The 16,732-nt window shown below is 39.6% G+C and overlaps 1 protein-coding gene across 23 annotated transcripts in view; it reads right to left on the reverse strand.

Moving 5' to 3' along the window:
* EPB41L2 (erythrocyte membrane protein band 4.1 like 2) overlaps positions 1 to 16,732 on the reverse strand; it is a 220,544-nt gene that overhangs the window by 128,411 nt on the left and 75,401 nt on the right. Inside the window, exon 1 of one of the 23 annotated variants that reach the window (XM_060616639.3) lies at positions 4,095 to 4,192. The exons of 21 other annotated variants lie outside the window; for them this stretch is intronic. The gene's annotated coding sequence lies outside the window, so the exon portion shown is untranslated. One more of the 23 variants, XM_060616638.3, reaches the window with a different exon arrangement.

Here is a 16,732-nt window from a genome sequence, read left to right on the forward strand (position 1 = left end):
GAAAGACAAGATAAAGGACTTGCACGAAGCCATACACCCAATACACGGAGGAGCCGCGATTCAGACCCAGGCTGTCCAGCTCCAGAGACCTCCTACAATACCGCCACCAATCCCAAACAGCTTCACTGTTACACAACCAACACTAGCATAATGGCCAACAATTCACTATCTGTTGAAAAAGCCGGGGCACCTGGGCGGCTTAGTAGGTTGAGCATCTGACTTCAGCCCAGGTCATGATCTCACGGTTTGTGAGTTCGGGCCCCACAGTTCGCCGCTGTCAGCGTAGAGCCTGCTTCAGATCCTCTGTCCCTCTCTCTCGGCCCCTCCCCTGCTCGTGCCCTCTCAAAACTAAATACAACGTAAAAAAAGAAAAAGCAAAAAGCAAACTATTACTACCAACTTGGAGGCTTACAGTCCTAAGCAGTATGTTCTAACTGAGCCCCTTATAAATTTCACCTATTTTCAGAATGTGGGTTGCAGATTTTAGGCCCTTCTCTCAAAGCAAATGTTTCTTCAGCCTTTTCACAGCACAGGTAACCAGACACCAGCAGTAGAGGTGAACAGAATCCTGTTCTCGGCCTAGTGAAGGACTGAGGTAGCAAGACTAGCGTCAATATAGGGGTGCGTGGGTGACTCTGTTGGTTAGGCATCAGACTTCAGCTCAGGTCATGATCTCACAGCTTGTGGGTTCGAGCCCTGCATCGGGCTCTGGGCTGACAGCTCGGAGCCTCGAGCTTGCTTAAGATTCTGTGCCTCCCTCTCTCTCTGCCCCCTCCACCACTCGTGCTCTCTTTCTCTCAAAAATAAACATTAAAAAAAATGTTAAGGAAAAAAAAGATTAGCGTTAATATACATTCAAACCACGTGTCACTAATTCAGAGATTTTGCTCATTCAGATCAGAAATTACTACTAGTCTGAAGACCTGACAAGGTTTTCTGTGACGATACCATTGTCCTCTCTTTAGGAGGTCACACATGGTCCCACATGGGAACTCTTGGTTTAACACTCCTGAAATACAAAAAGGCACCGTGCTTTTTAAAGAAAACTTAATTCTCATTCTTAATTGGTTTGCTAGAGATATATTTGCTGTCTGGAAAAATTTAAGTCACTTGAATAAAAAATCCAAATAAAATCTTCCTGGTTATAAATTTCTTCAACATATAAAACGAATTTGTTTCAAATTTTTGAATTAGCCCGGCTCACCATCAACCAGCTAGGGGGAAAAGGTGGTTTTCTCTCTATATATATGTACAAACACTGGTGCATATGCAGGTAGGCCCAAAAAAATTATTCCCATTCTCTCCCGGAAGGGTACAAACAGGGAACTTGGAAACAGAGTTCTCTGAAATTTGAAAACACTTTTAAAGGGGAATAAAACAGAATGGGAAGATTCGTATTCAACTTCTAAGCTGGACATACATAAACATCCCTGATCTCTGTGAGCAGCTTCCTCCACGTTTATAGGGAAAAGCAGGAACAAAGTTGGCCTGACACGCACAAGGTCATGTTTCCTGTCTACACCTCTCCCCTGGCCACTTCTGCACCTATGCTCACATGAAGAGCAAAACTTTTGTACAGATGATGAATAATAACATGTTCCTAGTGCGGCGTGATGCATCTGGTAGCTTCTCAATAAATGTCTTTTGTGATGCTCCTAAGTATTCAGGAAATACTTATTTGTACCACCATCATAGGACATTCTCTAGAAAAGAAAAATACACTAATGTGCAGTTTCCTCCAATGACATCATGACCAGGCTCAAAACAGAGCAAAGCCAACAATCTCTCTTCATCATACCAGACAGCAGGGAGCAGGCTTTTTCTGAGCTCATCCTACAACTACCATCAGAATAGGATCCTTACCCAGCCCCATCAGAAAACCCACCTGATCAAGTGGAACTCCACAAGTCTAATACTATTTGTGTGACTCAAACTCTAAATTCTTTAGCTTAAAAATAACAGTGGTTCAGGAGGCTTTTCCCAAATAAGCTAACGACAAATCCATCAAGGTTAACTGCACAGGATAAATGCACAGGCTGCAGACGCTGCATTTTAATAGGTCGTAAGACAAAGTCTTGTCAAAATCAATCAACTCGCCACGCTATGACAAGGCCACCAGGCTGGAGCCTACACTGATCTCACACTTTCAAATCCTCTTCTCCATAAGCTTTGGAACACTGCAGTCAACAGGCATAAATATCTGAACCTTGTCAAAAAGCAGAATGTACATTTACAACTTTGATCGTTAGCTCTTCCGCCATTTTAAATATTTACAGTACTACCAGTTATGCCAACGCATAGTATATATTCTTAATTAACATAGGAGACTGAACTGCATGATTTTTCTAGCTTAGGTAAGCAAGCCTAACTAAACGTTGACACCAGTCCTCTGGCCAGTCAGCAGAAGGTGCTGTAGACTGTTAGCTGTGGACCCTCCACGCCTGGCGTGATAAAAGCAACTTTCCCCAGGCAGGAAAAGTTGTAACTACAATGGAATTAGAGACATGCCATTTGGAATGCCTAAAACCGTCCCCCCCGCCACACACACACACACACACACACACACACACACACACACACACAAGTATTTCTACTCTGAGCATTAGTTTAGTTCAAAACTACTTTACTTATTAGTAAGAGCTTCAAACAACTACTTTTTAGGTGAGGCTGGCTAGAACAGGTTTTTGCTTCAACAAAATTTCTTTGTTTCTTTGGAGGTAGGATTCTCAAAATTCAACATGTGTAATCGTGAGTGGAGTACAGGATCCCACGGGAGAATATGCCAGGCATTCAATTTTCAGGGGTCCAACAAAAAATTCAAGCAAACTAAATGTCAGCGTTTAAAATTTCCCTTTCCAAGTCTGCAATCGAGCTAAGATGTTAAACCGTACACAGGTCACCAATGTATCCTAGAACATGCACAGGAACGCTGCACGGAGACGGGGCGCCTACGACTGGCTGGCTGTCGAGATCACCAGCATCATCTCTACAGTTATTTGTTCCCACGCCCAAGTTGCCAATAATTTTAAGAGACAATTCTTTGTTGGGCCCAAAAATAGAAAACTTAAACTTCACAAGTACACATGTGCCCTCCTCCCCCAAATGTACTGGCTAATTCTTTCAGCAGAAGAGCATTCCATATGGTGCCAACAATAAAGGAACTTGCAGAGATCATCTGGCAATCACTGTGGTGGTTTTGTTTTGTTAGAAAGTAACACTCAAACTAGGTTCTTTTTAAGGGTGGGAATTAGATCAAGAAAAAGCAGGAAGACCATTTTTTCTAAGTCTGGATGTCAGAATCTGGGCAACAATAGTGAGTTGTCACTATTCTTCAATGTGACAACAGATTACATATTCAGTAAAAAAAAAAAAAAAAAAAAAAGAGGTTAATACCTATCCTTATTTAACCAACATTTATTTACTTCGGGTGTGACAACATCAAAACAACATACAATTCTTAACCACTGTTAATGGCCACTAATCTGTAGAGGCTAAAAAACGTGAATTCAACTCTGTGCCAGTCACAGTACAACTCCTTTTTAATCAAACAAATTAGCATGAAAATGAAGCATTCTATAAATTAAAATCGGTCATCCTTCAACATGTTTCAAAAGTAACTGTAGACTATTAACCTTACATGGTTCTCATTGTGCTTTAGGAATAATTAACTTTCATATAGTATATTGTACCACTGAATAAATCGCCTGTGAAGAGCAGGACAAGTATGTAAAATAAACCAACTAGCTTCGTTATTCTCATAGGTCAAACTTGAAAAAGCACTTACGTTGACATAAGTCAACATCTGCCTAGAAAAATGCAAACAAGTGAGCCAAAACTAAACTCTGGCCACCAAAAAAAATATATTTTTCATAAAACTTGGATCAAATATAACTGAACATGTTCCCTTGCCAAAGAGCATACATACCCAGGTTCCATGTACTCTGTACATTAGTATTCTCCAAATTTTCAGTCCCCTGGATATGGACAGTCTCAAAAGCAAACTTTCTTCAAAAGCAAAAACAAACAAGCATAGACCACCAAACCCAACTGCTCCAACAGAAACTTCCTCAAAATCTCCCCCTTAAAATACATACACAGCTTTTTAAAAAGTTCATCGAGCCCGTTGTCTGCTGTTCACTGTCATTAGGAGACTGGAAAGCTGATGGAAATCCAGCTTCCAAAAGCTTAATGAGCAAGACTGGCCCCACCCAGGCTGGACCCTGCTGGAGAAGGGGCATGCTCAGTAGAAAAGCCCAGCTTGGTTCCAAGTTACTTCATTCCTCGGCTACAAAATCCACACGGGTCAAAGAAAAAGTCATCTTCCTGCTGCCTGTTCTACCCACTAAATGAAGAACACTTTTCATAAAGAATAGTGTTAATAATGACTAATTTTAGGATTACAGTTTTTGTAATTCTCTTGCTGAAAGATTTTTCTTGTTTTTGTATCATTTTCGCTTTGCTTTGGGTTTGCACCCACAAACTTTTTTCCCTTCCCCCCAACTTTGTTTTTAGTTCTGTCATTTTAATCCACCCTACAAATAGACACCAAAAGCATATGTATACAGCATATAATCTAATCATCTCTCCCTATAAACTGTATCAGTTTCAGATATAAAAAAGCCACATACAAAGTCCAGTTTTCATTACATAAAAACATCTATTTTGATTCATCTGTAAAAGAATTTGCTTATTCACAAAAGAATTTGCTTATTCATTCATTCTATATTTAAAAATAGAGGTTTGTTTTAATTTAGATTTATAGTGCCATCACATAATTACAAAGCTGATAAATCCCTGTTTTGTTATTGTCAATACTCAGGCATGATGGATACAAAAGGTATGCCTATATCCATAGGTCATACTGAATACAAATACACAAGGGAAACAAAGTACATTTAAAAACGTTAATGCATTTTCCTTTAGTGACAAGATTCAAGTCAGAGATCAGAGAAAAGACTAATTTTCCTTAATTGTACATAACCAGCCCTCCGTCCTTTGCATTTCCAGAATTTAAATTTGTGTGTAGGGGTGCCTTGGTGGCTCAACTGGTTAAGCGTCTGACTTCAGCTCAGGTCATGATCTCAGTTGGTGAGTTCGAGCCCCGCATCAGGCTCTCAGCCCAGAGAGAGCCTCCCTCTCTCTCTGTCCCTCCCCCACCGCTCTCTCAAAAATAAACAAACATCAAAAAAAAATTTTTTTAATAAAGAAATAAATTTGGGTGTGTATGTGTGTTCCCATGTAGATATTTACATGAGCAAATCAGGACCAAGAATGACTCTGGATCCAAACATGATTCTCCACAACCTCACCCCGCTGCTACATCGCTCTTTATCAAGCAGTTCTTAGGTCAATGAGTATTACATGCTCACTTCACCTACAGAGTCTTGAAAAAAGTCTTTTTAAATTCTAAAGAAAACACTTTAGAGATTTAGGCAATAAGATGTCACCTGTACCCACTAACAGAAAAAGGTAAAATTTGCTTTATGGTAACAGTGAAAATGTGTTCCAGTGACAGCTCTGAAGACATTGATCTCTGTCAAAATGAACAAACACAAAACTAAAACAAACAAAACAATCATTCCATATAATGGAAGTAAACTTCAGTATCTACCACAAGGTTTTCAGTGGTTCACAAAAGGGCAATGTGGTGAACTTTTTAAGAGTCAATCTTATTCAATTAAAAGCATCATCTTTTATTACTTTCTTCCTTCATTTTTAAAATATTAAATGTATTTTTTAATACATACTGCAGCACAATGACAGCTTTACTTCAATATGCTTGAAAAAAAGTATTGGCTCCAAACCTTTTCCTGAAATGTATTACTCCACAGAACCCGTAAGCATCAGAACTCCTAACACGTAGCACTGGATCCAGTGAAGTTGCCAATGGTAGAGGAGGTCTACAACCCATCCAGGCATCTCTGATCACCCCTGTGCCTCCTACCCTCTTAACTCTCCTACTGCTATACACTGCATTGTGTCCCCCCCTCCCCAATTCATATGCTGAAGCACTAATTCCCAATGTGATGATATTTGGAGAGGAGACCTTAGGGAGATAATTAGATTTCAATGAGGTCTTAAGGGTGGGGCCATCATGATGGAATTAGTGCCTTGATAAGAAGAGATACACCAGAGTCCGCTCATTCTCTCCTGCTCTCCTGCTCTCTTGCTTCACTACACGGCAGCCATCTACAAGCCAAGAAGGAGCCCTCACCAGAAACAGACCATGCTGGCACCCCGATCTCGGACTTCCAGCCTCCAGAACTGTGAGAAAATAAACGTGCTGAAGCCACTCAACAGTACCATGTTATGGCAGCCCAAGCTGATGAAGGCACCTACATTCTTAAATATGAAGCCCAATGTCATTGCTCAAGCTCCTCTGCGGTCTCCAATATACAAGATCCTGCTTCAGAAGACATCTGGATTTCATGCTCTAATCAAAGGTTAAGAGAATTAAGACAGAAAAGGGAGTTTTGTGGCACTATAATTTCGAAGCAGAACAAATGACTCATATGGTAGATAAAAAGAGAACCCAGAAAATATAAATGAGTTTCCAAACTCATACACTCAACAAGGGGTAGAGTCAGAATTTACACCAGTCTTCAAAGCCAATGCTGGTGGCGCTGGCAGTCTAGTGACGAGCAGAGCTGCTTTCCAAAGCCAATGTACTCTTCCGCCAATTCGAACACCTGTGTTTTCAAGATGAGTAAACTGAACCCAAAGTGAAATAACTTCTACAAGGTTATTCATTGGGTTACTGGAAGAAGTACACAAACCAAAGCCAGGGTCATTTAAAGCATCCATTCCCAGTAAGATTTTAAACACATTAAAGTACACAAAGTACATCCACAAATGTCCTCCCATAAAAAAACTGTTAATATGCTCCCTCTCTCTCTGCCCCTACCCCACTCACGTCTCTATCTCTTCCTGTCAAAAGTAAATTAAAAAAAAAAAAAAATTTTTTTTTTTTTTTAAACTGTTAATACGAATTTAGATCTAAACTCTGTCTTGGGAAAATCATAGTCATGTGCTGACACTGTCTCATTATTCCATTAAAAGGGGAAATTAGGGGCACCTGGCTGACTCAGTAGGGGGAGCATGTGGCTCTTGATCATGAGGTCATGAGTTTGAGTCCCACTTTGGGTGTAGATACTACTTAAATAAAACTTTATTAAAGGGGGAGGGGGGTTAGAAGCTGATCCTCCAAATACTTTTTTAAGAATACTATTTTTTAAGAATACTATTTTTTTAAGAATGCTATTTTTTAAGAATACTATTTTTTTAAGAATACAATTTTTTTAACAATACTTTTTTTTTTTTTTTTAAAGTATTCAAGGGAGTTGGTTGGGGTTAGATTGGGGGACATTTTTCCTATGTTTATATTTGTGAGTTTATATATAAATAAAATGTTATGCTAAACTCAGTATCATAATTTCTTGACTTTTAAAACTGTCCTACCTCCTGCTTTATGGAAACAAAAAACGTAACTGAACAGAATGTAGAGGACCCAATAATCTAACAGGTCATTCATAGCTCACAAACTCTGTGCAGAAAATAAAGTTATCTGTGTTGTAGAAAGACAATGAGGAAGACCATTTCTTTCAATCTTTCCACCTTTATTCATCTAGCCTCTGCTCGAAAAGCAATTAATCTGTCACACCAGGAAAAAAAAAAAAAAGGAAACAATTTTCTAGCATAGGCTTAAAATAACCTAAAAAGTACTAGCCAAAACTCACTGTTTTTGAATCTACTGATTTTTACAGAGAATCCATTCTTCCTACCTACCAATCAGCATGCAAAGGATATACTCCCTGAACAAAATGGAGAAAAGTTGTATCACTTTTTCAATCTGAATGGGTTCCCTAGTCTATAAATTTTTCTAACAGCCTACATTTTATCATCGCTATCTGTTGTCAGCAAAAAAGAAAAAAAGAGGAAAAAACCACTGCATTCGTTCCATGGATTCTATGCACAAGTTCTCTTTCGACCACATACCACCACAGTTTATCTTCTCTCAGACTCTACATCCAGAATGCTCTGCACAACTGCAAATGAGTCATCTGCAAAGTTTCATCCCTACCACATTTTTAAAAACGTAACATTAGAAAGTACTATAGATTTATGAGACTCTGGGGAAAAAATTTGCTGTATGGTCCCAGGTTTGTTTTTGTTTTTTGTTTTTTTTTTGGGATTCTGTTTTTGTTTTTTTTTAAAGAAAGGGTTTGTAGAGAAGACAGGAAGAGGTACAGGAGAAAATGGAAACAAAGAGGTGGTAAATGGGAATCCATCATCAAGTTAATGTTTTGAAACCATCTAAAAAGTGTTAAGATAAAAGGATTTGTTAAGAGTTTTAACTCAAAAGTCAAACGCATCACTATTAGAATTACACATTCAGGCAAATACAGTAATCCAGCATTCACCTTAAAGTATCATTTTCAGGGGTGGCTCAGTAGGTTAAGCGTCTGGTTCTGAATTTCAGCTCAGGTCTCGGTCTCATGGTTCATGGGATCAAGCCCTGCATTGGGCTCTGCACTGACAGCACAGACCTACTTGGGATTCTCTCTCTCTCTCTCTCTCTCTCTCTCTCTCTCTCTGTGCTCCTCCTTTGCTCCCACATGTGCTTTCTCTCTCTCAAAATAAACAAACTTTTAAAAAAATGTATCATTTTCATCCTATTGTGTCTAAGAAACATTTGCTGAGTTCCGCCTTTGCACCAGACATTAAACCCTTAGGACTCAAAGATCCTTCCCCATTCCAGCCCTCAGAGAATTCACCAGTCTAGCAGGAAAGACAGATACATAAACAATTACAACATGTGTGATAAAGGCTACAACAGAGGGACAGGAAAGGCACAGCAAAGTGCACAACTCCCTGGAGGAGGTCAAGGAAGGCCTCATAGACTGAAGACGTTTTGGTTCATTTGGAGCTCATTTTAAGTGAGTCAATGCTACTGTTAATAATATGGCGGTGACACCCACCTTGACTTAGGGGTTAAAGAAAACAAAAGCACCTGTCACAAAGCCCATAACATAAAAAGCAGAAACAAAGACTTTGCCAGTACCTGTGAAACGTCCTACATACATGGCTGAACGAAATGGGGTTTTTATAGAGTAAAGAATTTGGAGCCATAAAGGATGTCTGGCCCTTGTCTCTCACATCTGGGGTACCTAAAGCCCAGAAGCTAGAGGATTTGCCTGGGTTGTGCAGGGAGTCCGCAGCAGAACCCAGGCAGGATGTCAGATTCTGTCTAATAAATAATCCCATGGCCCTTCCCTGTTGCAAGCCTCCCTGCCTGGATGAGAAGAAAAGAGCAGAGACACAGTTACAGAAAACACACAGCACAGAGGCCCTTTCTGGCTCTCCAACGGCCAAAGGACCAAAGAGCCCAGAGACTAAGCATGCAGTAGACATCAGTGCTCCCCAGCTCTGCCCCCACTCTCTGCACCCAGGAAAAACCCTACACGCTCCCACTCCCCAAAAAAGTAGGTCTTGAGAAACAAAGAGGTCACTGCCAAGAAAGTATCTATTGATACTTCTCAATCTGAAAGAACGTTAAATTCATATTCAGAGAGTCTGCATGTTGCCATGGCATGTTACCACTTAGCTGGTGACTGAATCAGTCAAGGCACCAGCCGACCACCCACCTACGTAACAGGACCACTGTAAGAATCGTCTGAGAGTCGCCACACAGCTACTACTAAAAGAACGTGAGTTCCTATTGGACACAGTATCCCGATGGTCAAAAAATTCATCTAGGCTTTCTCCTAAAAATGGCTGAATGTATCCTTACGTTTACTTTTAAAAATCAAACACTGAACATAGAGTAAACTCTTACCAATTCCATTTACCTATTTTTTCCCCCTCAACTTGGGGAAGGAAAAATGTTTCTTCACCTTAATCCACCCTCTGTAACTTCCCTTCTTTCTCTTCTCTCCTTTCCTTTAAAATGGCACCACAATTTCCAAGAGGGGCCACTAGAAACCGCATAAATAGCAAACAGGTCAACACAAGCCTCTTAAGACAAATCGCGCTGGACAAAGTTGAACGCTGCTCCTGGCCGGGCAAGGCAGGGAAAGGTTAAGATGCGTGTGATAAGCAGTCATAGCTATACAGCACGCCCTGGGGAGGGACAAACCCAGAGCCAGCCTCTCCTCACTTCACCTGTTACTCCTCCCTCTGCCCGACACAGGCCATGTGCACGCCTTGGGCACTTGTCTGGGCACCCTGTGTGCCTCCCAAACCACACAACTTTGTTAGCTCAGGTCACTTGAAACTGCAGCTCTGTGTTGTCACTTCACTTTAACAACTCAACTCTCCGACCTTGAATTGTGAAAGAAAACCCGAAGCACAGGTGCCAACGTGCCCTCGGTCCACAGCCCCAACCCACCCAAAACAGAATAGCCAACATCAAGCCAGAGTACTCACCATCACCTCTGCCTAGGAGATCTTGATTTCAGCTCTGTACTTTTGGGTCTTGCTAAGACCCATTCATTCAGTGAGGAACTGCTCTTTGTTTTACTGATAGCTGTTGAGGTTACAAACCTGTGTAAAACCTGGCTCCAGCAGTGCCAGGAGGGTATTTAAATAACTAACTCTACTGCACAGAGAGGAAGAGCTAAAATACAGGCAGAGACAATTCAACAGTAACGGACTTGATGAGGAAAGAATGTTTCCCGGGGTGAAGTTTGAGCTGACCTTGAAGGATAAGAAGGTGCTTCCAGGGCGGAGTGAAAGCGGGTAGGAGCACACTCCTCACCGTGGGAACAGCAAGTGAAGGGCATAGAATCAGGAAAGATAAAAGCGTGGTAGAGAACGGTAAGTACCTCGTCTGCCTGGAACACAGGGTAGGAGTGCACGAGATGGATGAGGGAGGAGGCAGCCAAGTAATAAGTGATGGGTATGCTAAAGTTTCGACGTTTTAACTCTACCCTGCGGGCGATGGAAAATACTGGGCAGTCATGTGACAACAAGTGACACAAAGGAAACTGGTTAAGATGATGCTCCAGTGATCCAAGAAACAGCATCTCAACTAAGGCAGGGGCAACAAAGGCAAATGAAGAGACGGAGTCAATAAATATTTAGTAGGTAAAATTGACAGGATTTGATAATGAATTATATTGTGGGAGTAACAGCAAATTTCCCAGGTTCCTGGCAGTCAAAGGTCAGACAGGCAGCACCATGAATGTAGTGAGGAGTTTCCAAGAAACGTAGGAAACAGGAATGAAAGAAGCACAAGCTTCCAGGTTGAATGCACGTGGACTATAGGACCTGTGTACAGCCAGGTGGAAAGTCAGGATGGTCAGACACAGGTGTCTGAACAACAAAGTCGGGGTTTCCATGCTAAGACTTGGAACTCATTGGCCCATCAGTGTTATTTGAAGCTATGCAATAGATGAAACCCCAGCAAAACAGAGTAAGAAAAATGCTCATCATTATGGGGCACTTGGGTGGCTCAGTTGGTTAAGTGTCTGACTTCAGCTCAGGTGACGATCTCACAGTTTGTGGGCTCGAGCCCCATGTCAGGATCTGTACTGACAGCTGAGAGCCTGGAGCCTGCTTCGGATTCTGTGTCTTCCTCTCTCTCTCTGCACCTCCCGTGCGTGTGCTCTCTTTCTCTCAAAAATAAATAAAACATTTAAAAAAGAAAGAAAGAAGGAAAGAAAGGAAGAAAGAAAAATGCTCAAGATAAATCACCAGGCAGACAGAAAGGAAGCTATAAAGGAGGCTGGAAGGATCAGCCTAAGAGAAAGACCACAAACCATGAACATATTGCCAAAAGAGAAGAGTCAGGCTAGGAGGAGTGGAGAACAGGGCCAAGGGCACATTGCTTCAGGCACTGCTGAAGTTTTTAAATTGTTGTGAAAAGGCTGCTGGTAACCTCTAAGAACAAGTTAGTGGACAGTGGACGAAAAAGCCAAGTGGCTTAAAAAAAAAAAAAAATACTGGAGAAAGGAGGGTTAGAGGTGAGTGTAGATTAATGTCCAGTTTAGCGATAGAAAAAAGGCGAGAGAATCAGGAACGAATAACTACAAGAAGTACTAGGTTGCAGGAAAACATCTGTGCACAGCAGATGTTTTGGTGGTTTTGTTTGGTGCAGGCTTTTGGTGGGAGAGAGAGAGTAGGGAGAGGCTTGAGACACAAAGGAGAAAAAGGAAAATGGATGGCAGGTAGTTCAGAAGAAGTAAAAAAAAAAAAAACAAAACAAAATAGTATCAAACCCACAAAAGAAGGGGTGCCTAGCTGGCTCAGTCAGTACAGCAAGTGACTCTCAGTCTTGGGGTCCTGAGTTCAATTCCCAGGTTAGGGGTAGAGATTACTTTAAAAAGTACACACACACACACACACACACACACACACCCCTTCATCTTGAACAGCAGGAAGGACATCCCCAAGGGAAGGTAACTGGAAATACACATGGGCTGGCAGAGGAAGTGGCCTGAGAAAACTAGTGATATAGGAGTATCTCTAAAGCCCTGTTCTCCACCCCAAATAACTTAGAGAACTCTGGAACATTTAAAGGAGAGAAAAAAAAAAAAAAAAAACTGAAGAGAAAAGGAAAACTTGGGGAGAAAATATGGTCAGTCCCCTAGAGTATATTCAATGATAATTCTCTTAGCATTCATGTCAACAAAGGATTCAAAACAGGTTAAACTGAACTATTCTCAACATGAAAAGTTATTGGTCTTTTAAAAACTTTGTTTGGGATTCCCTGAATCTTCTAACACATTAACTTGACTTGTAAATCAAAATCTATTAAATTACCTAGAAGAAATATAGTCAAATGGCTGCCATCTTCATTCCAGTATAGCAGTAGAAAAGAAGTTTAAAAAAATAACTGACTAAAATCACAAGGTTTGGAAAGGGCCATTTTAATTGTAGTGTGTGCCAAGGATTTGGCCATTCGTATTTTACGAGATACAATAACTATAACTGTAATTCTTATTTTCAAACTGTGAAGCCTGTGTCTCAATAAAATGCCAGCCTAAAAGACAAGACAATAAAGACCACGGTCACCACCAGAACCCCATAAGAATATGTGAAAGGTTATAAAACAAAACTCCTTTTATAGAGTTGAATCCTTTCCAGGGTGGGCCTTTAAGACATTCTGACAGTGCACACAAATACTATCTCTGGAAGAAAACCAAAAAGGCACAGCTGCAAGACATCTTCCACTGAAGTTGTAACCGACTCAATGGCAGTCCTTCCTTTGAGCAAGAGAGTCTATAAAAGCCAGAAGGAGAGCTATTTTCCCCCACAAACTGCTTAGTGCCACTACTTTCTCCTGACCCAAATTGTAGCTTTATTAAAAACTTAAAACGGACAGCATGGACAGTATAACTTCATAACAGATTTGTAAAAGAAAATGTAAATAAGACTTGAAAACAGTAACTACCAAGTGGTTTTCATGAAGAAAAATCCCCAAATGAACCAAAACTAGCCTAAGAATACATGGAGATACATATTTTTTTTAATTATGATCCATCACCATTACAAATAGGAAATTTGGATGTGCCTTAAGCAGGATTTTTTTTTTCCCCCCAAGCCTCTAAGAAGTAAGCGACCAAATAGTAGTATTCTCGAAACTGATGTATTCGGGACTTATAATATCCGGATATTTATGACAGCTAAGAAAGAAAAAAAAGTCAAATGTGGTCAATTAGGAATAAAATAAGAACAACAATTCAGGTAAGCCGATCAATGCTGTCATGCTTTCGCTGCTGTAGTTTTGACTATGTTCCTATAGCAACACCAACAAATACTCTTCTACAAATACTTCTGCAGCCAAGATAAAAACCAATAACCATCTCTCTAAATTCATTTCTATTATGGCTTCCAACAAAAAACATCAACCTTCCTAAACTTCATTCCAGAAACTTCAAAACCTAAGGCATTAATATATCAGTTGCAGTTAACCACAACTGTCACCAGGAAGTTAACGACAAAGAAGGTTTAATTCTGTTACTTCTTTGACAATAACTCATTTTGAACAACAAAAAGCGACAAGAGCGCAAAAGAAAGTAATTACTAACAAATGACTTACTTGGAAAATTATTTAAATTCTAGAGAAATAGAACACTGAAAACTTTGTGCCAAAATGTAAAGCAAAGAATTCAATATTCCGAAGCCAGGAGATAAGCAAATTTCTCGGCATAAGTTTCAGAGATGCTTTCAAAATCTCTTTTGTTAGTGCTATTGTTTTGGAGTAAACAAAATATTTTACTAATAGCAATAGGCCTGCCTATTTTGTGAGCAAGCACTCTGCAGAATGCTTTATAAAATCCTTATTTAAGTCTCAAAACAACTCGGCACAGCAGATGTTATCACATTCATTTTGTATGTGAATAAAGTGAGGCTCAGAGAAATGAAGTAACCTCCCTTAATAAGCATGGAATGTAAAATAGGAGAGCAGTTAACTGTTAGTCCCGGAGTCAGACAACCAGAATTTGAATCCTGACTCAAGCCCCTGACTATGTATAAGACAGATACCGGAGACTTAAATCCAATTCTATTTTATTTGAAATACCTCCTTGACATTACACCATGATGCTTATGCAACCTCCCAGTTATACTTAACCAGATGCCAAACTCAGCCTTTTATATAAAGCCTCACCTACACATTCCTCACACTCGCATGTGAACTTTATACATTAGGACTTTACTCAATTGCTTCTACTGTAATACAAAAATTTCTCAAAAATATTTTTTAGAGATACATAAGGAAAACTGCAAAACATAACAAAGTTCTGGATCTATTTCCCAAACACATGTATAATACATCAACAGATACTTGCCTGTCATATAATAACTAGATATACCACATCATGCCTGTCTTCAAAGCACAGAGAGCCATATGGGGAGACCAGAGCCGTGCAAATAAAAAGGCATCTCTATAAACTTGTGAATTAACTGTAAATACATTAAAAAAAAAAAAAAGTGTGTGTCCATAGGTACACATAAACACATACATCAGATTTCCTAGAACAGTTCTGATTTCAAATATTCTATCCCACTGAATAGATTTGGGACTAAAAGGCAACTGCAGGCTAGAGTGGTAAATACAAGAAACTTGCACAAAACTTTGCAAGAAACGTTGTTGGTGGGAAAGAGGGACAGGACATTCAAGACAGGTGGAGACAGTCCTCAGGGTAGAGCAGCAAGATGCACAAGACATTCTAGGAGATCTGAGGGGAGCAGAAAGTGGTGAGTGGGGCAGTGTGTTGACCCTTATCACTGGATCAGTCATACAAAGGTAAACCAGAGGCGAGGCTGACAAGATTGTTGAGGGCTTTAAACTCTATGGAAAGGACTCTAAGCTAAAGAAGATAGGTTAGTGCTCCTAAAGTTTGTTGGGGTTGTGTATATGGGGGTTTTTGGTTTTGTTTTTTTTGTAACAATTTTACTGAGGTACCACACAAGTCACCCACTTTAAGTGTACAATTCAGGGATTCTTAGTAGAGTCATTGTGCAACCATCACCACAATCTTAGAACATTTTCATCAACCCAAAAAGAAACTCCAAACATTCTAATTCATTCTACAAGGCCTGATACCAAAGCCAAATAAAGACATCACCAAAAAAAAAAAAAAAAAAAAGGAAACTACAGACCAATATTCCCAATGAATATAGAAGCAAAAGTCTTCCACAAAATACTGGTAAACTAAATCCAGCAAGATATTAAAAGGATCTTACACCATGACCAAGTGGAATTTATTCCAGGAATACAAGGGTGATTCAACACACAAAAATCAATAATCATATTAATAAAAAGAAGAAAAATATACAAGATCATTTCAATAGACAGAAAAAGCATTTAACAAAATCTAACATCCTTTCACAATAAAACATTCAATAAACTAGGAATGAAAGAGAACCTCCTCAATGTGATAAAGGGCATCTACAAAAACACACCTCATACTTAACAGTGAAAGACCAAAAGTTTTCCCCACAAAGATCAGGAATAAGACAGGATGTCCACTCTCACCACCTCTATTCAACATTGTTCTTAAAGTTAAAACCAGTGCAATTAGGCAAGAAAAATAAATAAAAAGCATCCAAATAGGACAGTAAAAAGTAAATGATCTCTATTTGCAAACGGTAGGATTATATATATATAAAATCCTAAAGAATCCCCCCAAAAAAGCTAATAAAGGAGTTCAGCAAAATTGCAGGACATAAGATCAATATACATACTCGGTTGTATTTATATACATAAACAATCCAAAAAATAGTAATTCTACTTAGCATCAAAAAGAATACAAAGGAGTAGATTTAACCAAGGAAGTATGCAATTTGTATACTGAAAACTACAAAAACATCTTTCCTAAAAAATCAAAGAAAACGTAAATAGATCCATGTTCACACATTCAAAGACTTAATATTGTTAAGATGACAATAACCCCCCAAATTCATTGACAAAGTCAATGCAATCCCCATTATAATCACAAATGCCTTTTTTTTGCAGAAATGGACAGAATAATCCTCAAATTCATATGAAATTGCAAGGGACCACAGATAACTGAACCACTCATGACACAGAAGAACAAAGTGGGAGCATTCACCCTTCCTGACCTCAAAATTTATTACAAAGCTAGACTAATCAAAGCATAGTGATACTGGCATAAGAACTGACATACCAATCAGTACAGACTTGAGAGTCCAGAAATAAACCCATATATCTATCGCCAACTGATTTCAACAAGAGTGCCAAATCCATACAATGGGGAAAGAATAG

Source organism: Panthera onca, chromosome B2, assembly GCF_046562875.1.
Source record: "Panthera onca isolate mPanOnc1 chromosome B2, mPanOnc1 haplotype 2, whole genome shotgun sequence".
NCBI lineage: Eukaryota > Metazoa > Chordata > Mammalia > Carnivora > Felidae > Panthera > Panthera onca.